Below are 24,304 nucleotides of genomic sequence, written 5' to 3' on the forward strand. Positions count from 1 at the left end.
TAATGATGTTTTACTGCCAGTGGTGGCAAAAGAAATGCACCTGAGTCCACGTGGTCTAAGCCAGAGCCGGTCTGAAACAATTAACTCAAAACTGAAAATTATTGTACTGCCTGAGAAGTTAGATTGGTTGCAGAAGGAGTCACTTTGTATCAGACCAATTCTGCTGCTGTGGCAACTTTTGCTTCAAAACCGCAGGTGCTTCCGCTAATTCAGGCAGCGGATCGCTGCAAACTTAGCCAAGGCAGGCAGGGAGCAGTTAATGTGCTCTGGCCAGAGTAAGTCTGAAGGACAGGGTGGGGCCTGCAGGCTAGGCTTATGGGGCCGAGAGGTGGTGGCCACTCTGTGACTGTATTGTGGCCTGGAGTAGGGGAAGGGAAAGCGAGCCGGGAGCACGCTGTGAAAGCTAGCGGGCTATTCCTGAGCTCCAGTAGCTAACTTGCTTGCAAAGGCTGGGAAAGATCGAACTTGAGCCCCCTGTTCCGGGGTGGGGACAAAATAGCCCGACGTTGGATGCCAAAATGTAACGGCGTAAATGAATGCAGACAGACTGTAAAAATATATACAGCTTTAATGGGGAAATAACTTACAGAACCACAGGTTCCCGCGGAGAACAGGAAAGCAGAAGAAGGGGCGGCTAGGAGCACGCCCGGCAGACTTATATGTAAACATTAGCCCGAGGCGAACACGCCCCCTAATGGGCGGGGCTTATCCCTACATTTTCCCCACATTAAAAATTAGGAAACAATTACGATGGAGTTATGTCTTTGTATGATTACACAATGAATGGTTTAAAAATGGAACAATTAAGTGAGGGGATAATTAACTGTGTTTTACATAATGTTAATTATCATCATCAGTTTGGTAATTCTTGTTTTATCCCTAAAAATGTTGGTTGATATGAGTGACAAAATACAGGCCTTAGAATGTTACAAGAGAAATATTGCTGTTTTGGCTGATAAGTAGTTACAAACCTTAGAAAAACTTACTAAAACAAATAATAAAGATATTCAAACCAAGACAGAAGAATATAAAGGAGAACCAACCTCACCATTAAATCATAAAATTAGAGAGGAACAGTCCAAGGTCTTCAATCAAGTTGCCTTCCAGGAGCACCTACCAAGTGACAGGAATCTCCAAGGCTATGTAAGAGTTGACTGGATTTCCCTATGGAAATGTTAGATTTGAGGAGATTTAAGGAAGTGATAGTCTTATATGGTATGTGCTCACCTTTTGTGAAGCAGGTGTTAAATTCATAGTCAACTAGTAACAGAATTGTCCCACAAGACTGCAAAGATTTGGTTACAGCAGTATTGAAACCTGATCCTCAATTGTAGTGGGGTATCTGGTGGATAAATGAAGCAAGGACCACTGAACAATGAAGTCAGGCTAGAGGTATTGAAATTTCCCAAGACCAACTTCTTGGAGAAGGGGATTATGCTGATGTACATACAGTGTCTATATGACGACTATACCTTGACTCTATGCTGTGCAGCAACTTGAATGTTTGGATCAGAACTGAAGAAGTTGGAAAGAGAACTGAGTCATATAACTAAAGTTATATAGGGCCCAAAAGAAATCTTCACTAATTTTTTTACAAAGATTGACTTTAACTATAAATAGAATGATACCAAATTCAAAAGCTAGACAAATAATAATTGTATCTTTGGTTTTTTGAAAATGCTAATTCACAATGCAAAGAAGTAATTGGGCCTTTAAAGGCAAGATCAGCACCCATAGAGGTAGAGATCTGAGATACAGTTAATGTTGAATCTCATAACCATGATGATGATTGGATAGGAGAGGTGATTTCCAGAGGCTTGAAGAAAAATGAAAATTTTGGGTGTTTTAATTGTGGCAAACAAAGTCAACTACAAAGGGACTGAAGGCAGGGAATTCCTAGAAACAATGTTTTCTAGGAATAATCCAAACAGAAGGCCCTTGCCTTCTAGACTATGCAGCTGTGGCAAAGGACAACATTGGACCAATGAAAATAAATGCAGATGAGCAAGGGACAGACAAGGTGACCCTTTGTCATCAGGCTCCCTGGGAGAGCACATCACAGGTCCCTATGTCAAGTTTAGTTCAATCATTCCCTATCTCCATGGGGTAAACTCCCCAGAGCAATTAAAGAACCTAATGTCTATAAAACATACTACGTTGGACTATAGAACAGCTTTAGGAGATAAAACAAATTTCAGGAGAAACTATAAAGCAAATATTTTGGCAAGCCTCTATAAATGAACAAACCAAAGATAAAAATATGAATAGACAACATTGTAATTGAAGGTTTGTAGACACAGGGGACGATGTAACAATAATTGCACCAGAATCTTGGCATCCAAATTGGCCTCTTCATGAGGTAAATGTTCAGCTTTTAGGGACGAGAACTTTATCTCAGTTAAAAAAAAAAAAAAAAAAGAACAAGATGGGTCAAATGTATAAGGCCAGAAGGCCAGAAACAAAAATTAAAAATATATGTGGCTAATATAGTGATGAATTTATGGGTACATGATTTGTTACAGCAATGAAATACTTGGATTAACATTCCTTCAATCTCAGGAACAAACCATAATCTGACGTAGGTTTCTGGAAAAAGTATTAAAAGACATATATAAAGAAGAGTCACCAATTATTCAGGTTATACAAAAAACAGGGCACAATAGCTGCTGATCTTTCAAAGGTAAAGCCCTACCTTTAAAATGGTTAACTGAAAAGCTTGTCTGGATGGATCAATGGCCTTTAAACTACAGGCCTTAGGATGGATGATACAGGAGCAGCTAAATATTCAACATATTAAAGAATGAACCAACCCTTGGAATGCTCCTGTATTTGTTATTAAAATGAAATCTGGAAAATGGAGAGTGTTAACAGATTTGAGGTCCGTAAATAAAGTAATTCAGCTGATGGACTTCCTACAGCCTGGAATTCCTTCACCTTATCTGTTACCTAAAGGATGGTCTTTTACAGTTATTGACTTAAAAGACTGTTTCTTCACTATACCTTTACAAGAAAAGGATAAGGACGGTACCTACTTATAAGAATTCTCAGTCTGTTAAGAGATATCAGTGGAAGACTCTCCAACAAGGGATGTTAAACAACCCAACCCTGTGCCAATATTTTGTACAACAGATGTAGGAAATGATTCATGTATAGTACCCTCAATCTATAATTTACCATTATATGGATGAGATCTTACTAGTTGATTCCAATATAGATTCTTTATCGGAAATGTTTGGAAAAGTAAAGAAAATTTTGCTTTGTTGGGGATTACAATTGCTCCTGAAAAACTACAAAGAGGAGATTCTATTTATTATCTAGGATACACAATAGGTTTACAAAAAAATTCAACCCCAAAAGGTACAAATTAGGAGAGATCAATTGTGGACTCAATGACTTTCAAAAATTTCTGGGAGACATTAACTGGCTATGGCCCACAATTGGATTGACCATTTAAGAACTAAGCAACTTATTCCAAACATTACAAGGTGATAAGAACTTATTAAGTAGTGTAAAAAAATTATCAGCTGAAGTTAAAAGATAATTGGCCTTTTTAGGAAAAAAAAGTGCGTTTTGCAGAATGCATGTGTGGATTATTAGAATCCAGAACTGAATTGTATTCTGCATGTTTTACCTTCTATACCTTCACCTACAGGAATTTTAATGAAGAGAGAAGATAATACCTTAGAATAATATTTTTAGCATACAAACAGAATAGAAATTAAAGACCTATGTAGAAAATGTTTCTGAGTGGATTCTAAAAGGGAAATGAGACTTCATCCATTAGCAAGAACAGACCCAGCAGAAATTGTAGTACCTTTACCAATGCTAAAATTTCCTCTTTATGGACAGAAAGTGAACCCTGGCAAAGAGCCTGTAGTAATTAATTTGGGAGGGGGGGAGAGAGATTAACAACAAATAGCCCAAAAGCAAAAGAATTCAGTTCATAGAGAACTGACAGGATCCTTCCTCACTCTATGTGGGGAACACCCATTTCTGGAGCTCCTACATTCTATACTGATGTGAACAAATCAGGAAGATCATTTTTAGAACAGGAAATTTGAATAAAGTGGCTCAAAGCCCTTATGATTCTGTTCAAATTCAGAATTATATACTATTCTCAGGGTATTATTAGATTTGCTGTAACCTCTTAATATAGTTTCTGACTCTTTTTCAGGGTTTCTCTGTGGCTTTGAGCCTGTCCTGGAGCTATCTCTGGTAGGACAGACTGGCCTTGAACTCACAGAGATCCGCCTGCCTCTACCTCCTAAGTGCTAGGATTAAAGGCGTGCACAGTCACTGCCCAGCAATTACTGACTCTTAATATGCAGAATATGTTTTACATATTGAAACTGCTGAATTTATTCCAAATGATTGACTTTATTATTTATTCAGTTAAAGAAATAATCAAAAACAAAAAACACATCATTCCTTATATATAACACATATTAGATCCTATATGCACCTACCAGACTCTCTGGCACAATGTAATTATGAAATTGATCAACTATTGATAAGAAATGTCCTCGAAGCCTCAGAATTTCTTGAAAAGCATGCCAATAGCAAGGATTTGAAAAAAATATTTTTCCTTCACTAGGCAATAAAGACAATTATAAGAAAATGCCATATTTGTTTTTTGTAGAACCAAACTTCACTACCTGAAGGAAGTAACCCAAAGGGTACTCAAAGAAATGAAATTTAACAAATGCACATGTTCCATTTTGCAGAGTTTGGAAAACTAAAATATGTATGCCATACCATAGATAGATATGCAGGATTTCAATGAGCAACTGCTTTGAGTTCTGAAAAGCCTGATTCTGCAATCACACATTTGTTAGATGTTATGGCCATCAAGGGGATACCTATACAAATTAAGACTGACAATTCTCCAGCATGTCTCACTAAAATGAGACAGTTTTTTGCACATTACAACATAAAGCTTATTACAGGTATACCACATAATCCTACAGGGTAAGCAGTTGTAGAAAGATCTAATTGAACTCTAAAATAGATATGCTTAATAAACAGAAAGGGGTAATAAAGGCCCCAAGAGATAGATTGCACAGTGCTTTATAAACTTTAAAATTTTTAAATTCTAATGAGAAAGGAACAACAGCTGCAGACATTGGATAATAAAAAAAAAAACAGCTGAATTTAAACTAACCTGTATTCTTTAAAGATTAAGGCTTAAATATTTTCTCAAAGTTTAAAAAATTAATATACATATATATTAAACTTTTGTCCAGTATTAATGGTCATATAGAGCCCTAACTAATCCTAGAAAAAGGCTTCCTCTAGCTTCTTGTAAATGATTTCAGGTTTGTTTCTCTATCAGGTAACTAGGAATTAAGTTTTTGTATTTTGGATGTGCTTAATAAATCATAGCTCTTTAGTTTATTTGAGATATGCTGGATATGATATTTAAAATTAAGTTAGGCCAGGTGTGGTGGTGCACACCTGTAAACCCAGCACTCAGAAGGCAGGGGCAGGTAGACTCTGAGTTCAAGGGCAGCCTGTTCTACAGAGTAAGTTCCAAGACAGCCAGGGATACACAGAGAAATCCTGTATTGAAAAACCAAATATATATTTACATTTTCTGCAGTGAACCATGGTCATTCCTAACAGTGAACTTTGGAGTCTCCAAGAGGAAGATGGAGCCCCACAACGACAATTCCACCGGGACTAGGGCAACACCCCTAGGTTGACAAACGCCACCCAAAGATCGGTTTTGGACTACAAACTGCTCAGGACAGTTTCAAGGTGGCTAGCTAAGATGGCCCAGCTTCACAGACTACTCTAGCCAGGTTTTGACATAAGCCCTGTACTTTCCCGTCAGACAGACTGGACAGCAAGTGACACAACTGGATGTCCCAGGACTTTACAATTGTCTTCCAAATTTTTTCTTTCCAGGTTCCGCCAAAGATGTCATTGCCCCCAGACCACAGGAAGTAATTTTTAAGAACATGATGCCCACATTCTCAAGAGGTCCTGTGGGCAGTTTTTGGTCATTCAGTAGATTATGAATATTGGCCATTGTTTGGGGGGTGGTTACAAGTTGTTATTGGTTAATGGTGAGGGGAAAAAGCTGGAAAAAAAGAGATCAGATTCAGGAATCTTGTTCTGAAAAGAAAAAGGGGAATATAGAGAATGAGAGGATAATAGGGTAGATTATTGGATCTACCTTTAAACCAAAAAAGCCACTACTATTCTTATTTGTGTATTTTGAGACAGGGATTCCCTGTGTAGCTTTGGAGCCTATCCTGGAACTCACTCTGTAGACCAGGCTGACCTCAAACTCACAGAGTTCCACCTGCCTCTGCCTCCATAGTTTTAAATATTTTATATGGTATGAATTTTTGTATATTGATACAAATTTGAGGTTATTTTTTATCATACTGCATATGTTTCTACTCAAGATATTTTTGTATATTGATACAAATTTAAGGATTCTTTTGTTAAAACATACTGTACATATGTTTCTGCTCTTGTTTAAGTTATTGTTCCTATTCAATTCATTTAACAATGTACTGTAAATTTCTAGTCTTTGAAAGTTATTATTACAAACTATTTAGAAAAATAAAATGCAGGTTAGTAGTTAGTCACCTATCACAATCAAACGTGTTATGTTGGTATGATTTTAAGGTCAAAAAATGATATTTTTAGATAGACAGGGGGTCTTCAGATACTTCAGGGATCTACAGAATGTGGCATTTAAGATATTTTAACAACATAAGGTTCTTTTTTTATGACAATAAGACATGTCTGTTCTTGACATGATCAATACTTCAGAGAAAATGATGGACATCAAAGAAATTCCATATGGAGTTTACTTTCTTTGTGACAAAAATTAGTCACTGGGCAAGAAACTGCCCTTGTTTCAATTGCTGGCAGTTAATGCCCAAATGGACAAGCAGGACACAAAAGAAAGTGACTGCTGAAGTTTGCCAAGACAAGGCAGGATGCTCCTTCAAAAATCCTGCTTCATAGAAACATCTATCAGATATTCTAGGCCTATAGGCCAAAGATAGATGCACAGGTGGAAACAAAGACTCTGAAGATAAAGACTGACCTAATGTTGCAGGATATTTGATCACACTGTGAACCCTGAGATTGTGCTATTTACTGGAAAGCCATGAGTTGTGCTGTGGCTCAGCCCTGGCACACACCTTATATCCAGGTTTTCTTTCTGAATATTCTAATAATGATTAAATAAAACCAATCACAGGTCAAGGGGCAGAACAAGCAACCAGTTGACAGGAAAAAGTCATAGAGAATAAGAGGAAGTCCGTGGAGGGAGAGACACACAGGAAACAGAAAGGAGGGACATTCAGTTGAAAGAATTTCCTTTGAGATGGCATAGGAGAATACACTCTTGCTGGGATGTCAGCTGAGGAGGGTCACGCAGGTGCTCTCTCTCTCTCTCTCTCTCTCTCTCTCTCTCTCTCTCTCTCTCTCTCTCTCTCTCTCAGTTTGCAGGTGTTCACTTCAGCATCTGGCTCTCCAGTCTTTATTGTTAAATTGAATAATTGAGATTTAGTCAAAAAGCAATATTTGGTGCTCCAATGTGTGACAGAGAAATCATGCCTAGGAAAGACATGAGGTTTGTTAAGACACCTAGAATGTCCTCAAAGAGTTAAATCATATTAAAAGGGGAACATTTCTCAGGTTAAGGATGAGAAATATCATAATTCAGGAATTAGAATCCTGTAGAGTGATACAGAAAGACTGAAATTAGAAGCAGGAAATGAAAAAATAAATGACTTATCTGAGATTGGCATAATATCAATTGTTATAATTACTATCAGTTCGGTAAATCATATTTTATCTTTAATAGTCGCAGTGTTTTTCCTGTGCCAAATATGAAAAGTGGATTGATAAGCTGCAATCCTTAGAAAGACATATAAATGAAAATAAGAAAACTACAAACAGAGGAATTTTGACAAGAACCTATTACATCACTGCACGATGAAATTGAAGAGGAGCAGCCCAAGGTTGTTAGGATGCAACCTTAGTTTATCCAGTTTGTATACAAGAACTATAATGAGACTATAGACATCCTCAAAGTTTTCAAGAAGTTAATAGAACTCTATAGAAATAGTAGATTGGAAGAGATTTAAGGAAATGGTTGTTTCATATGGTAAGCATCCATCCTACATGAAGTAGATATTAACATCATATTAAACTCAGAACAGAACTATCTCCCAGGACTAGAAAGACTGGGCAACAGCAATATGGGAAACTGGTCCTCAGTTACAATGACAAACATGGTGGAGAAAGGAAGTGAGGAGCACAGAACAAATGAAATAGGGTTAGAGGCATTAATATTTCCAAAGATTGATTTCTGGGTGAAGGTCAATATGCTGAATCACAAAGGCAGCTTAAATTTGATGATCATACCTTGGTGCTATGTCGTTTAGCAACTTTAAATGCTTGGGACAAGGTTGAAGAATCAGGAAAGAAGTCTGAGTCCTTTACTAAAATTATACAAGGCCCCAAAGAAGCCTACACTAATATTTGCAAAGATTAACAGATATAAATAGAATAGTATATGTCTCGAAAAGCCAAAAAAAAAAAAATACAACAGTGTATCCAGAAGTCAGACAAAATTAGTGGAATCTATGGCTTTTGAAAATACTAACTCAGAATGCAATAGGGTGATTACGCCTTTAAAGGCAAGATCAGCACCAACAGATGAATGAATTACAGATTGCTATTGGATCTCATGTTTATGATGCTACTCAATAGTAAAAGATATTTCTAAAATTTTAAGAAAAATAAAAATATAAGTTGTTCTAATTATGGAAAGCAAGGTCATTTGAAAAGGGAATGTAGGCAAGGCATTCCTAGAAACTATTATTTTTTAGAGTTAATCTTTAAAGAAGGCCCCACGAGTATGCAGAGGTGTAGCAAAGACCAGCATTGTACTAAGGAATGCAAATCAACAAGGGACAGACAAGGTAACATTGCCATCAGGAAATGACCTAAGGGACTTCCTACAAGAACCTGATATCAAATTTGATATAATCATTACCTGTTATCATTGGAGAAACCCATTCATAGAGCAATTAAAAGATTTAATGCCTATTGTTAAAACAACACTGTTCTGAACTTAAGCAAGGACAGAACAGCTTCGGGAAATAAAGCAAGAGACTCAAAAGAGACCAGAAAACAAGTATTTTGGCAAATATACTTGCTATAAATGATCAAGAGACCAAAGCTAGAACTACAAATAAATGACATTGAAATTGAAGCATTATTAGACACAGAAACAGTTGTAACAATAATTTCACCAAAATCTTGGCATCCAAATTAGCCTTTTCAGGAGGTAAATATTCACTTTCTAGGGACTGGAACTTACCTAAGGTAAAATAAAGTACAAAATAGGTCGGTCAAGTGTATAGGGCCAGAAGCAGAAAATTAAAGCCATATGTGACAAATATAGCCATGGATTGAGGGACATCATTTGCTGCAGCAATAGAAAACACAGATTAACATTCTTCATATCTCAGAAACAAACCATAAAGAATGTTTTTGAGAAAAACAGTAACAGATATTATCAAGAACAGTCACAGACTGTTCAGGTTGTACACAAGCAAGACACAACAGCTGATGGTCTTCTAAAGGTACCAGCTCCCCTACCACCAAAGTAGTTAACTGACAAACCTGTGTGGGTGGAACAATGGCCTCTGACATCAGAAAAATTATGGGAACTACAACAGCTAGTACAGAAGCAGCTAAGAGCTCAACATACTGAAGAAAGAACTGACCAGTCCTCGGGATTCTCCTATATTTGTTATTTTAAAAAATCTGGAAAATGGATAATACAACAGATCTGAGAGCTATAAATGGGTGACTCAGCCAGTGGGATCTTTACAGCCTGGAATTCCCTTGCCTCCTTTATTACCTAAAGAATACTCTATTAGAGCAATTCATTTAAATGTCTGCTTTTTTACTATATCTTTACAATAACAAAATTTATTATTAGCAAAAATTTGCCTTCACAGTGCTTACTTATAATACTTAACCTGTTAAAAGCAAGAGACTTCAATTTATGAAAAGAACTAATTAGATTTTCTCTCATATAGTAAAAGGGACACCAACTTCTGGAGTCCCTTTATTCTAGACTGATGCAAATAAATCAGAAAAGGTCCTTTATAATCATGAGAAAGAAATAAAGTGGTTCAAAGCCCTTATGATTCAGCAAAAAAAAAAAAAAGAATAGAGCTGTATGCCATTCTTACAGTGTTATTAGATTTTCCTGAACCTCTTAATATAGTTACTGACTCCCAGTATGCCAAAAGAGTTGTTTTACATATTGAAACTGATGAACTAATTCTGGATGATTCAGAATTAAATTTGCTGTTTCTTTAATTACGTGTAATCAGAAATAGAAATAGAAATCATCCATTATATAAAACCTCTAGGACAAGGTGAAGGTGAAATTGATCAGCTAGTAGGAATGTGATAGAAACCACAGAATTTCATAAGAAACACTACGTTAGCAACAAAGGTTTAAAGAAAGATATTTCTATCACTTGGCTAAGAAAATTATGGAAAACATCTACTTGTTCTTTGTATAAATGAACTCCATTATTTGCAAGAAGTAACCCAAAAGACATCCAAAGAAATAAAATTTGGCAAACAGATGTGTTTAATTTTTCAGAGTTTGGAAAACTGAAGTATGTGTACAATATCATAGATATATACTCAGAATTTCAGTAAGCAACTACTTTAAGTTCTGGAAAGGCTAATTATGTAACTACACATTTATTAGAAGTTATGGCTATTATAGGAATACTTGTTCAAATGAAGACTGACAATGATCTATCATGTGTTTCTAATAAAATGAAACAGATTCTTGTATGCATATTACAACATATAGCATATTATAGGTACATAACAATCCCACGGGATAAGCATTTACAGAACAATCTAATCTCACTTTAGATCATGTTTAATAAACAGAAAGGGGGAGTAAAGACCTCAGAGATAGCAGTGCTTTATTAACGTTAAATTGTTTAAATGCTAATGAGAAAAAGAACAACCTCTGCAGAGAGATATTGAATAGAAAAGCTACTGAATTAAATCAGCCTGTATATTTTAAAGACCTCATTGAGGTCCTTCCTTTGTTTAGTTTTTTTCTTATTCAATTACAATAATTTTTTTAAAATATTACATTGACTTCAGAATGGAAACTGGGATACATGTTATGTTGGGGAAGACGTTTTGCCTTTGTTTCCACTGGAGAAGAAAAGGTGCAGATACCATCAAGAAAGATTAGATTCAAACAGGAGAGGCTTCCTCAATGAGGAGAGACTATAGTTCAGAAAGTTCAGTCTTCAGATCAAACTAACTCATAAGACTAACAAATGCCTTTGATTAGGCATGAAAAAAATCAAAAATAATATTTTGAAATGATAATTTATCAAAGACACACTTGCCTTACTGGCATGAAACGAAAATGGACTTTCTTAAATAAACCACCTGTCTTAACTCCATATTAGAATTTGGACTGTAGATTGTCATGTGGCCCACGCCATCCTGGACATCAGCTTTTCAGTTTTCTCTTAAATAAAAATTTTTGTTGTTTGGTATTAAAAACATAATTAAAAGATTTTAAATGTTTTAGATAAATCCAAAGGGTTACTATAGCTCAAACTTGTTTTCTAAATCTCTAAGAGTTGGAGTGATTTGAAGCTAAAAGGTTTAAGTAGGGCAGTGGTAGCCCATGACTTTAATCACGACAGAGATAGGTGGATCTCTGTAAATTCTTGTCTAAATTCTAGAGTAATGGGGAACAAGATGGTGGTGACATGCACCCTTTAATCTCACCACCCAGGGACAAAACTCAAATAAAGTTCCTAATTGGTAGGTTTGCATACTAGAGAAATCACAAACTATATAACAGGTTATTATAAAAACCTTCTACAGGCTTACTTAGAAGGGAACTAATTTCCAATGTGGGCAAGAACAAAGAGCAGCATTTGCGACTGCCAGCAAGCTCTTGTCTGTGCATGCAATCCTGGCCAATATTGAGCCAGATACCCTAATTATGGATATCATGTTTATTGGTGACTTGGCAACCGGGAACTCTTCATGAAGCAAAAAGGAGTCTACCAACATTTGCCTGTTGGCTTCTTTTGCAAATGCTTTCCACTTACATAGAATAAATATTCCTTCTTTGAGAAACAAATCTGGACATCCTACAAGGCATGGAATACCTTCTATTCAGTCACCGCCAGCCACCCTAGGATCAGTCCTAAGAGTGCCCCATACAATGGTGGACTGGCTCTGTTTGAAGACAGAGTCCTTTGCAGGCTTAGCCCTGGAAACCAAAGTGTAACAATGGAACTGGTACCTGTCTGATTCTTTGTGACCAGGATGTGGTAGCAAAGGGGTCTTGCCTTCTTGCACTGAGGAAATAGCTCATTTACCCATAATTCCCATCCCTAAGCTTGTTCACCCCTCCCCTCAAAGAGGCACCCATTGGACTCTGGGGACTGACCGAGTGACACAACATTTGGTTAAAGCACAGTTTCCTGTTAGGGGGATGGAATGGCCGAAGGCGAGGGAAGAAGCACAAAGTCAGCACCAAGCTGTTATGCTATGAAAGCCAGCTCGTGGTGTGTGTGCCATGGGATAGCTCTGTGGTCAACAAAATGGAAAACAACTAACTGGCAGATAAATGGCAGTCTGGTCAGGGGAGGCATGAATGGAAATGGCAAACCTAACAAAGCCTAGCAAAGGCATCAGATTTTATGTAGCTCATACAGGCAAAACAGACAATATCTGAACAAGATGAAATAGTGGACAAATTGAAATCATGCCTAATTAAGACCAGAAAATTAAAATTTGCCAGAGAGCAAATTCAAAATAAGTCAGCAAGAATGATAGATTGCTCATTTGAAAACCTTGAAAGTTTACCCATAACATGAAAAAATAAGGGGAAATGGAAAACCAAATTAAACCAGGACAACCCTATGAGAACAACTATTAGAAGGAATTCATAGCCAGGTGGTGGTTCACACCTTTAATCCCAGCACTCAGGAGGCAGAGGCAGGCAAAACTTACAGTGATTTAAATTTATAAGCCTCTTCCAAAAGACAGACTAAAATGCAAAGTGAATGTCCCTTGTGATCTAAGAATAAATATACTTAAACCTTCCATTTATAAAGAGAAACATAGGTATCTCTATCCATATATACTAATGTATATTTAGTTTCAAGTTTTCACAAGAATTTTTTATGGAAATATAATACTTTCTGATGCCAAAAACCATTTTGGCCTCGGAGAATTCTAGCCTGTCAGAATGGAACCTCCCCTTTCTTCCTTGAGTCCGGCCTTCGCACGCATCTGCACGCGTGAACAAGCACCCATGCAATTTGCCTGTGAATGCATGCATGAACATTGTGGAATGGGCAGCCAGACATCCATGGTAAGCCTGGAAGGTTGTTGCATGCATGTAAAATTGGCACACAGGAAATTGAGACAGGAGCATCTTGAGTTCAAGGCCAACCTGGGTTACAGAGGGATACTTCTCAAACAGGTCTTTGCAGTGAGAGAGCCTCTGCAAGGCTTCTCCGCTAAGGCTTTCCTTTATTGGTGACTTTAAGCACTGAACTCTTGAACCAGCTCCCTCTCGTCACATTAGTACCAGGAAATTCTTGTTGTTCACTGGAACCTGGCCAGGTAGACATCTGAAGCCCTTATTCTTGCCCAATCCCCCATCTCCTTCTTTAGGGGGAGTTAAAGAGACTCCTTGCTGTGGTCTGAGTGGCATTATCCTGGCCACTAGGTGCCCCAGACTCTAGGTACCTGTGCTAACCCATACCAAGAATCCAGAATCACAGTGTTCAAGTTTTCCCCATCTTCTAAGCCTCTCCCCATCCAGTCCGATAGGCTACCAGAGACAATGCTAATCATCAGCATGCCAATATTCATTTCATGCTGTGAGGGGGGTTGTCTCAGATATTTGACAAGGGGCTCTGTGGTACCTGGCCTCACTGGCCTGTCCATCCTACAGATGAATCCCCAGGTATGTGACTGAATGGCAGGATGGAGGAAGGGACACAGCTCCATATCTGTGACTCCACAGAACTGTGTGGGAGACAGGAAGAGTCTGCATCCTTCAAACTCAATTGCCACTTTTGTTTTTGTTAAGAATCTCCCTGCCACCTCCTCCTTGCCCCAACTGTTGTCAAAGGGAGGCGGTCCCTCCTGCTTCCCATTCTAAAGCCAGGGAAGGCTTCAGCCATCTTCTCTCCCTTTCTCCTTCATTTCCACCCAGGTGGAGAGGAGAGAGCAGGGCATGCTCTCCTTTCCCTAGAAACATTTCTAAGTACTCTATGCCTGAGACTGGCCAAGAGGGTACATGTAGGTCAAAAAACCAGAGGGAAAGTGGCCTGGGCACAGTTGTCCTTCAGAGCTAAGACTTGCTGCAAATGCCCCCCTTCACTTCCTTCTGGCTAGTAAGCACCAAGTCCCCACCAAAACTGGGTTTCAGGTCAACAGAGAGTGGAGGGTGCATTTCTTAATGGGAGGGTCTAGTGCACAGAAGAAATAGTGTTCGCAGGCCATTTAAGGGGCTCATTCCGAGGCCACCTATCTATTACCTGAAAGGGTGGGCCTAAACAAGCCCTTGGATGGGACTTCTAGGCTCAGCCTGGAATTTTTACGAGATCCAGCCCCTACCTACCCAAATTAACTTATCTGATATATTTATTTTATTCGCAGCCATCCGCCATTTGGATTCCGTTCCCTTTCTTTTTCCATGTCCACTTTATGGAGAAGAATAAAATTTCCAATGATTTAATTAATCTCACCAGCTGTCTGGCTGCCCCAAAGGACCTGCCTCTTCTACCACAGGAGTAGAAGAAAAACAGTTCTTTGTAGGAAGGAAAAGAAAAAAAAACCAAACCAACAAAAACCAATTCCTTTTTCTCTCTCGCTTTGTCTGAGAACCCAAGGAGTTCCAGGGCTGTCTGCCCCCTAAACTAGGGACACCATTCGCTCCCTCCCTTCCCCTCAGCACGCGAGCGCGCGGACACACACACACACACACACACACACACACTACAAATAAGATGTATCAGGAAACCCGACGGCTATGGTTTTATTACAAAATTTATTTTCAGATGCAATGCGAGATCAGCTGCTAAATCTGAGACTCTTCTGCCTCTTCCAGCACCCTCCTCGGAATCAGCCCCCACCAACCCGCCCGAAATCCCTATGCAAGAGACCTCAACCCCGCATTGCACACCCCCCCCCCCCCCCCCCCGCTTCACTCCCACCCTGCCCGGAACTTCTCTGCTGCTGCTGAGTCCCGAGATGTTCAGGCTGGGGCGGTTCGAGCCACGTCGCTGACCATGGCCGGGGGCTAAAGCCTTCAGGCAGATGTTCTGCGGTCCCTTGCTCGCGGTGCTGCGACGTTGGCGAAGGCGGCCAGAGCTCAGTACAGTCCCAGGATGGCGGCGCCCACGTCCTTGGAGGGCCTGCGCTCCTGCATCAGAAAGTTGATCATGCTCTCAGACTTGATGATAAGCAGGTTGCAGCCCAGGGAGAAAACGCCGAAGACCACGGTAAGCGACAGCACGCAGAGTACGGCGATCTGCGCCACGCGCGACACCCACAGGCTGCGTTCGTCGGGCGCCAGCCCCGCGGGGACCCCGTCGCTGGCGGTCAGCGATGCGCCCCCGGAGCAGCAGTCTAGTTACGTGCCCAGCCCGTGGCTATGGTTCCCCAGAGAGGCCCGGGCGTCACCACCTGCCTCTTCCAGGCCGCTGTGATTCAGGAAGCTCGCGTTCATCGCGGCGCAGCGCCCGGAGTCTGGGCGCGCGGTCCAGGGCGCGCCGGGAGCTGGCAGCGTCCGCGCTGTCGGGGACGCCCGGGGGGGCCCCTTGATCACCCTTGAGCGGGGAGGAGAGGAAGGCGGGAGGCAACCCACGCGCTCGTACTCTCGGTCTGCCTACCTTCCCGGCGGGAAACCCGTGGCCGAGAATAGAGAGCAATAGGCGGTGCGCGAGCTGGAGGGAGCCAACAAACAATGCGTGGCAGTCGCCCACGGAGATCCACGCCAGTCGTGCCGCCCCGCCCCTGGCAACCGCCGAGCTCCGCCCCGCCCTACCCCGCCCTGCTCCAGCCCACTCGCGGCGCCCAAACTGTGGGGACAGGAATCCCTCCCAGCGTGCAGCCTGTGCAAAACTGGCTTGAAAGGGTCAGAACCTCTGGGCAGCTCCCGCCCTCGGGTCAAGTAACCTTGACTCAATCTGGGCAGCTGCCATTTTGTTCTGCTTAGAAAGAAAGCCGCCCCAAGGACCCGGTTCCCGGAACTGTGGCTCCAGAGGCGATCTGGAACCCTTCTCCACTTCATTTAAGGAGCGCGCGGGGTGGGGGTGGGGGCCGTGGTAGCTATGGCCCCCAGCGTTGCCCACTTCACCGGGCTTGGTTCTGGGTGGCCAGGCTGTGCCATACTGTCCCTGCTGGAGCCTCTCAGCTTTTCCCTGGCTGAAGGGTGTCACAGCCATGAGAGCTCTTTGTCTCCTACCCTACGTCAGGCCCCACACACCAACCCTACTTAATACATTCATTAAAATTAAGTCATTTGGGGGAATTTTTGTTTGCTTGTTTAATAGAAACAGCACCAGCGTGCTTGCAGACCCAGGCGGTGGAGGCACCGGCGTGCAAGCCAAGCGGTGGAGACACCAGCAAGCAGACTCAGCGGATGCGGGATAGTACAAGCATGAAACAGTGAAGCCCACACTGAGAGCAGACCACCACGTTACAATGAATTCAAACTCATTAGATAGCATCGATAAGAGGAGATGGGCAGACGCCAAAGCAAGAATTCACCCAACAATCTGAAAAACAACATGAAAACACCAGAATCCAATGATCTTACAACACAAGGACTTGAACACCCTAACACAGAAGAAGAGGAAAAAACTGATTTTATGAAAGCAATAGAGTCCCTTAAACAACATGTAAAAATCACCCTCATAGAAATGGATGAGAAGTATAACAAAAGGTTTGAAGAAATGAGTAAATACGTAAATGATACCCTGGGAAACCAAGAAAAAACGATCAAACAGGTAATGGAAACAGTCCAAGAATTGAAAACTGAAATGGAAGCAAGGAAGAAAACACAAACTGAGGACTGGATACGGAAAATCTAGGTCAACGAGCAGAGACTACAGAAACAAGCATAATCAATAGAATACAAGAGATAGAAGAAAGAATCTCAGATTCTGAAGACAACATAGAGAAAATAAACACACTGATCAAAGAAAACAGCATATCCAACAAATTCTCATCACAAAACATTCAGGAAATATAGGACACAATAAAAGACCAAACCTAAGAATAATAGGGATAGAAGAAGGAGAAGAGGCACAGCTCAAAGGTCCAGAAAATATTTTTAACAAAATTATGGAAGAAAACTTTCCCAACATAAAGAAAGATATTCCTTTGAATATTCAAGAAGCACACAGAACACCAAACAGACTGGATCAAAAAAAAAAAAGTCCCCTCGCCATATAATAATCAAAACACAAAATATACAGATTAAAGAAAGAATATTAAGAGCTGCAAAGGAAAAAGGCCAAGTAACTTATAAAGGTAAACCGATCAGACTTACACCTGACTTCTCTATGGAAACCATGAAAGCCAGAAGGTCCTGGATAGAGGTACTACAGAAACTAAGAGACCATGGATGCAAACCCAAACTACTATGTAGTAGGAGCTGCGGGCCTGCTTTTCGTCCTGCCCGGCTCCCGCACGGCTAGCTTTACACCAGAAATAACAACACACGCATTGTATTCTTTTAAACACTGCTTGGCCCATTTCTATTCATGTGTATAGCACCCCAAGGTGCGCTTACCGGAAAGATTTTAGCCTACGTCCATCCTGGGCCAGAGCTTCATCGTGTCTACTCTGGAGAGGAGAGCATGGCGTCTGCTCCAGAGTGCAGAGCTGTCGAGTCTGAGCTCACTTCCTCTTCCTCCCAGCATTCTGTTCTGTTTACTCCACCCACCTATGTTTTAACCTATGAGGGCCAAGCAGTTTCTTTATTACTTAACCAATGAAATCAACAGATTGATATATGACACTCCCACATCACTACTATACCCAGCCAAACTATCGTGCACTATCAATGGAGAAAACAAGACATTCCAGGATAAGAACAAATTTAAACATTACGTAGCCACAAATCCAGCCCTACAGAAAGTAATAGAAGGAAAATCACAACACAAGGAATCCAACATTGCCAACACTGCCTACAATAACTCAGGCATCTAGTGACCCTTCAACAGCACTACTCAAAGAAGGGAGACACACAAACTCTTCTACCAAAAGCAATAAGAATAACGGGAGTAAACAACCACTGGTCATTAATATCACTTAATATTAATGATCTCAATTCACCTATAAAAAGGCACAGGCTAAGAGACTGGATACGAAAACAGGATCCAACATTCTGCTATTTGCAAGAAACTCATCTCAACCTCAAAGACAGGCATCTACTCAGAGTAAAGGGTTGGGAAAAGGTTTTTCAAGCAAATGGTCCTAAGAAAAAAGCAGGTGTGGCCATACTAATTTCTAACAAAACTGACTTCAAACTAAAATCAACCAGAAGAGATCGAGAGGGACACTTTATACTCACAACAGGAACAATTCAGCAGGATGAAGTCTCAATCCTGAATATCTATGCCCCTAATATAAAAGCACCTATTTATGTAAAAGAAATATTGCTAAAACTCAAGGCAGACATCAAATCACACACACTAGTAGTAGGAGACTTCAACACACCTCTCTCACCAATGGACAGGTCAATCAGACAGAAAACTAATAGAGAATTAAGAGAATTATTGGAGGTAATGAAGCAAATGGACTTAACAGACATCTATAGAACACTACACCCAAATAGGAAAGAATACACCTTCTTCTCTGCAGCTCATGGAACCTTCTCGAAAATTGACCACATACTCGGAAACAAAGGAAACCTCCACAGATACAAAAAAATATCAGTGTCCACCTGTGTCTTATCAGATCACCACAGATTAAAGTTAGAAGGCACCAACAGTGCTACCCCCAGAAAACCGACAAACTCATGGAAACTGAACAGTCAACTACTGAACCACACCTGGGTCAAGGAAGAAATTAAGAAAGAAATTAAAGTCTTCCTTGAATTTAATGAAAATAAAGAGACAACATACTCAAACCTATGGGACACGATGAAAGCAGTGCTAAGAGGAAAGTTCATAGCACTAAGTGCCCACTTAAAGAAAATAGAGAAAGCATACATTGGGGACTTAACAGCACACCTGAAAGCTCTAGAAAAAAAAAAAGAAGCAGATACGCCCAGGAGGAGTAGAAGACTGGAAATAATCAAACTGAGGGCAGAAATCAACAAAATAGAAACACAGAAAACAGTCCAAAGAATCAATGAAACAAAAAGTTGGTTCTTGGAGAAAATCAACAAGATCGGCAAACCCCTATCCAAACTAATTAAACTACAGAGAGAGAACATGCAAATAAATAAGATCAAAAATGAAAAGGGGGACATAACCACAGACACAGAGGAAATTCAGAGAATCATTATATCTTATTACAAAAGCCTGTATGCCACAAAACTGGAAAATGCAAAAGAAATGGACACTTTTTTAGATAAGTACGATATACCAAACCTAAACTAAGAACAGGTGAACGATCTAAATAGACCTGTTCGTTGTGAAGAATTAGAAACAGTTATCAAAAATCTCCCTTCCAAAAAAAAGCCCAGGACCAGATGGTTTCAATGCAGAATTCTACCAGAACTTCCAAGAAGAGCTAATACCTATACTCCTTAATGTATTTCACAATATAGAAACAGAAGAGTCATTGCCAAATTCCTTTTATGAAGCTACAGTTACCCTGATACCAAAACCACACAAAGACCCAACCAAGAAAGAGAATTACAGGCCTATATCACTCATGAACATCAACACAAAAATTCTCAATAAAATACTGGCAAACCGAATCCAAGAACACATTAGAAAAATTATCCATTATGATCAAGTAGGCTTCATCCCAGAGATGCAGGGCTGGTTCAACAAACGCAAATCTATCAATGTAATCAATCATATAAATAAACTGAAAGAAAAAACCATATGATCATTTCATTAGATACGGAAAAAGCATTCGACAAAATTCAACACCCCTTTATGATAAAGGTCTTGGAGAGATTAGGGATACAAGAGTCATACCTAAATATAATAAAAGCTATTTATAACAAGCCGACAGCTAACATTAAATTAAACGGAGAAAAACTCAAAGCCATCCCACTAAAATCAGGAACACAACAAGGATGTCCACTCTCTCCATACCTCTTCAATATAGTGCTTGAAGTTCTAGCAATAGCAACAAGACAACGTAAGGGGATCAAGGGGATTCATATTGGAAAGGAAGAAGTTAAGCTTTCGTTATTTGCAGATGATATGATAGTATACATAAGCGACCCCAAAAACTCTACCAAAGAACTCCTACAGCTGATAAACACCTTTGGTAATGCGGCAGGTTACAAAATCAACTCCAAAAAATCAGTTGCCTTCCTATAAGGAAGCAGAGAGGGAAATCAGAGAATCATCACCTTTCATGATAGCCACAAATAGCATAAAATATCTTGGGGTAACTCTGACCAAGGAAGTGAAAGATCTATTTGACAAGAACTTTAAGGCATTGAAGAAAGAAATTGAAGAGGACACCAGAAAATGGAAGGATCTCCCTTGCTCTTGGATTGGGAGGATCAACATAGTAAAAATGGCAATTCTACCAAAAGCAATCTATAGATTCAATGCAATCCCCATCAAAATCCCATCAAAATTCTTCACAGATCTGGAGAAGACAATAGTCAACTTTATATGGAAAAACAAAAAACCCAGGATAGCCAAAACAATCTTATACAATAAAGGAACTTCTGGAGGCATTACCATCCCTGACTTCAAACTCTATTACAGAGCTACAGTATTGAAAACAGCTTGGTATTGGCATAAAAACAGAGAAGTCGACCAATGGAATTGAATAGAAGACCCTGACTTTAGCCCACAAACCTACGAACACCTGATTTTCGATAAAGGAGCTAAAAGTATACAATAGAAAAAAGAGAGCATCTTCAACAAATTGTGCTGGCAAAACTGCATGTCAATCTGTAGAAGAATGAAAATAGATCCATATCTATCACCATGCACAAAACTCAAGTCCAAATGGATTAAAGACCTCAATATCAGTCCGAACACACTGAACCTGATAGAAGAGAAAGTGGGAAATACTCTACAACACATGGGCACAGGAGAACACTTCCTTCGTATAACCCCAGCAGCACAAACACTAAGGACATCATTGAATAAATAGGACCTCCTGAGACTGAGAAGCTTCTGTAAAGCAAAGGACACTGTCACTAAGACAGAAAGGCAACCCACTGACTGGGAGAGGATCTTCACCAACCCCGCAACTGACAAAGGTCTGATCTCCAAAATATATAAAGAACTCAAGAAACTAGACCGTAAAAGGTTAATCAATCCAATTATAAAATGGGGCACTGAGCTGAACAGAGAATTCTCAACAGAAGAAATTCAAATGGCCAAAAGACACTTAAGATCATGCTCAACTTCCTGAGCGATCAGGGAAATGCAAATCAAGACAACATTAAGATACCATCTTACACCTGTCAGAATGGCTAAAATCAAAAACACCAATGATAGCCTCTGCTGGAGAGGTTGTGGAGAAAGGGGTACACTCATCCATTGATGGTGGGAATGCAAACTTATGCAACCACTTTGGAAAGCAGTGTGGCGGTTTCTCAGGAAAGTCGGGATCAACCTACCCCTGGACCCAGCAATACCACTCTTGGGAATATACCCAAGAGATGCCCTATCATACAACAAAAATATATGCTCAACTATGTTCATAGCAGCATTGTTTGTAAGAGCCAGACCCTGGAATCAACCTAGATGCCCTTCAATGGAAGAATGGATGAAGAAAGTATGGAATATATACATATTAGAGTACTACTCAGCAGTAAAAAACAATGACTTCTTGAATTTTGCATACAAATGGACGGAAATTGAAAACACTATCCTGAGTGAGTTAAGGCAGACCCAAAAAGAGGAACATGGGATATACTCACTCATATTTGGTTTCTAGCCATAAATAAAGGACCTTGAGACTATAATTCGTGATCCTAGAGAAGCTAAATAAGAAGGTGAACCCAAAGAAAAACATATAAGCATCCTCCTGAATATTAACTTTCATCAGGCGATGAAAGAAGACAGAGACAGAGACCCACATTGGAGCACCGGACTGAAGTCTCACAATCCAAAGGAGGAGCAGAAGGAGAGAGAGCATGAGCAAGGAACTCAGGACGGCGAGGGGTGCACCCACACACTGAGACAATGGGGATGTTCTATCGGGAACTCACCAAGGCCAGCTGGCCGGGGTCTGAAAAAGCATGGGACAAAACTCGCTGAACAGTGAGGACTACTGAGAGCTCATGAACAATGGCAATGGGTTTTCGATCCTACTGCACGTACTGGCTTTGTGGGAGCCTAGGTAGTATGGATGCTCACCTTACTAGACCTGGATGGAGGTCCTGGGACCTCCCACAGGGCAGAAAACCCTGATTGCTCTTTGGGCTGATGAGGGAGGAAGACTTGATTGAGGGAGGGGGAGGGAAATGGGAGGCGGTGGCAGGGAAGAGGCAGAAATCTTTAATAAATAAATAAATAAATAAATTAATTAATTAATTAATTTAAAACAACAGTCATTATAGACGATTTAGGAAGATGAATTAGCAAAAGTGGGGGGGAGGGGGCTCTAAAACTACAAAATCCTGCAGTCCGGGGTTATTATTTTCTAGCACAAACTCTTCCCGGTTGTCTCTATTTGTGTTCCACACTGCAAATGGGAATGCAGTGTCCTGACTACTGTAACGAACATGCTGTTTCGTTCTGCAAGTATCTGGCCCAGACAGTCTGGGCTTTGCTTTTTGGCAGCAAGGTTTCTTTAGCAAATGCTTGGTTCTGTCCTTCGCTCATTCTTCTGGTCAGACCAAAGCGTAACCTGGACTTGGAGTCCATGTCCTTGACTCCGTCCAGCTGAAGCCCGGCTGTCTGATACAAAGGGTGGTAGTAGGAAGAGAATAGGGGACCTTTCAGGGCAATGCCTGTTCCAGTGAGCATGGCCAGCATACATGGCCAATGTCTTGGTCCATAAGCTTTCATTTATTCCTACCTGTTCCCGACCCCCATCCACTATCCCTGGGGAGATTTCTTTGGATAACTTAGTGTGGAAGGAGGGACCAGAGATGTTTGCCCTTGACCTGGAAAAAGAGAGCTCGGGTTTGGGGAAAGGAAAAGAGACCACCCCACCTGACTGAGGACAGATCTAGGCTATTCACTAAGATCTTGCTGGGACAAGAGTTAGCCAATTGCCTGTGTCCATCTGATTGGAGGCAGGCAGAGCAGGAAGCTTCACAGTGGAGGGAGGAGAGCCCGGGGGTGGGGTGGATCTGGAAGTAACTAGGCTGGGTGGCTCTGGCACAGAGTTCCTTACAAGAGTCCTTCCAGGTTTTGGCTAAAGCCACAGTCATCTGAAAGGTAGGCTGGGGCAAAAGGATTAGCTTCCCAGATCTCTCCATCTTAGTTAGGGTTTCTATTGCTGTGAGGAGACACCATGGTCATGGCAACTCTTATAAAGGAAAACACTATTTGGGGCTGGCTTACAATTCAGAGGTTTAGTCCATTATCATCATGGTGGGAAGTATGGTGGCATGCAGGCAGACACCTGTTGGAGAGGGATCTGAAAGTTCTACATCTGGATCAACAGGCAGCAGGAAGAGAGAGTGAGCCACTGGGCCTGGCTTGAGCTTCTGAAACTTCAAAGCTCATCCCCCAAAGATATACTTCCTCCAACAAGGTCACACTTCCTTATAGTACCACTCCCTGAGCCTAATGGGGCCATTTTCATTCAAACTACTACACTCCCTCAGTTGGCTGTTGGCAGGAACCTCAATCCCTCACACTGGCCTTTCCATTTTTTTTTTCCCTTTCCTCATGGCCAAACTTGGAGAATGTGCTAGAAAATGAACAACTGGTAGAAGTGAGAGGGGAGAAAAACTGAGGCTGCAAAACCAAATGCATCAGCAGCTCTGTTGTTGAACTCTTGCAGCAAGCCTTGGCGAAAGAAGCCCTTACTTCCAGAGACCTAGAAGACAAATCTTACAAGGTCGTAGCTGGCAGTGTGGCACAGACAGTATATAAACCCATAATGCTCACAA

At 40.7% G+C, this 24,304-nt stretch overlaps 1 pseudogene; it reads right to left on the reverse strand.

Annotated features, from left to right (window-relative positions):
* Nucleotides 1–15,299: 15,299 nt before the first annotated feature.
* Nucleotides 15,300–16,023, reverse strand: LOC130876804 (reprimo-like protein; annotated as a pseudogene).
* Nucleotides 16,024–24,304: the final 8,281 nt, after the last annotated feature.

Source organism: Chionomys nivalis, chromosome 7 (assembly GCF_950005125.1).
Source record: "Chionomys nivalis chromosome 7, mChiNiv1.1, whole genome shotgun sequence".
Classification (NCBI taxonomy): domain Eukaryota; kingdom Metazoa; phylum Chordata; class Mammalia; order Rodentia; family Cricetidae; genus Chionomys; species Chionomys nivalis.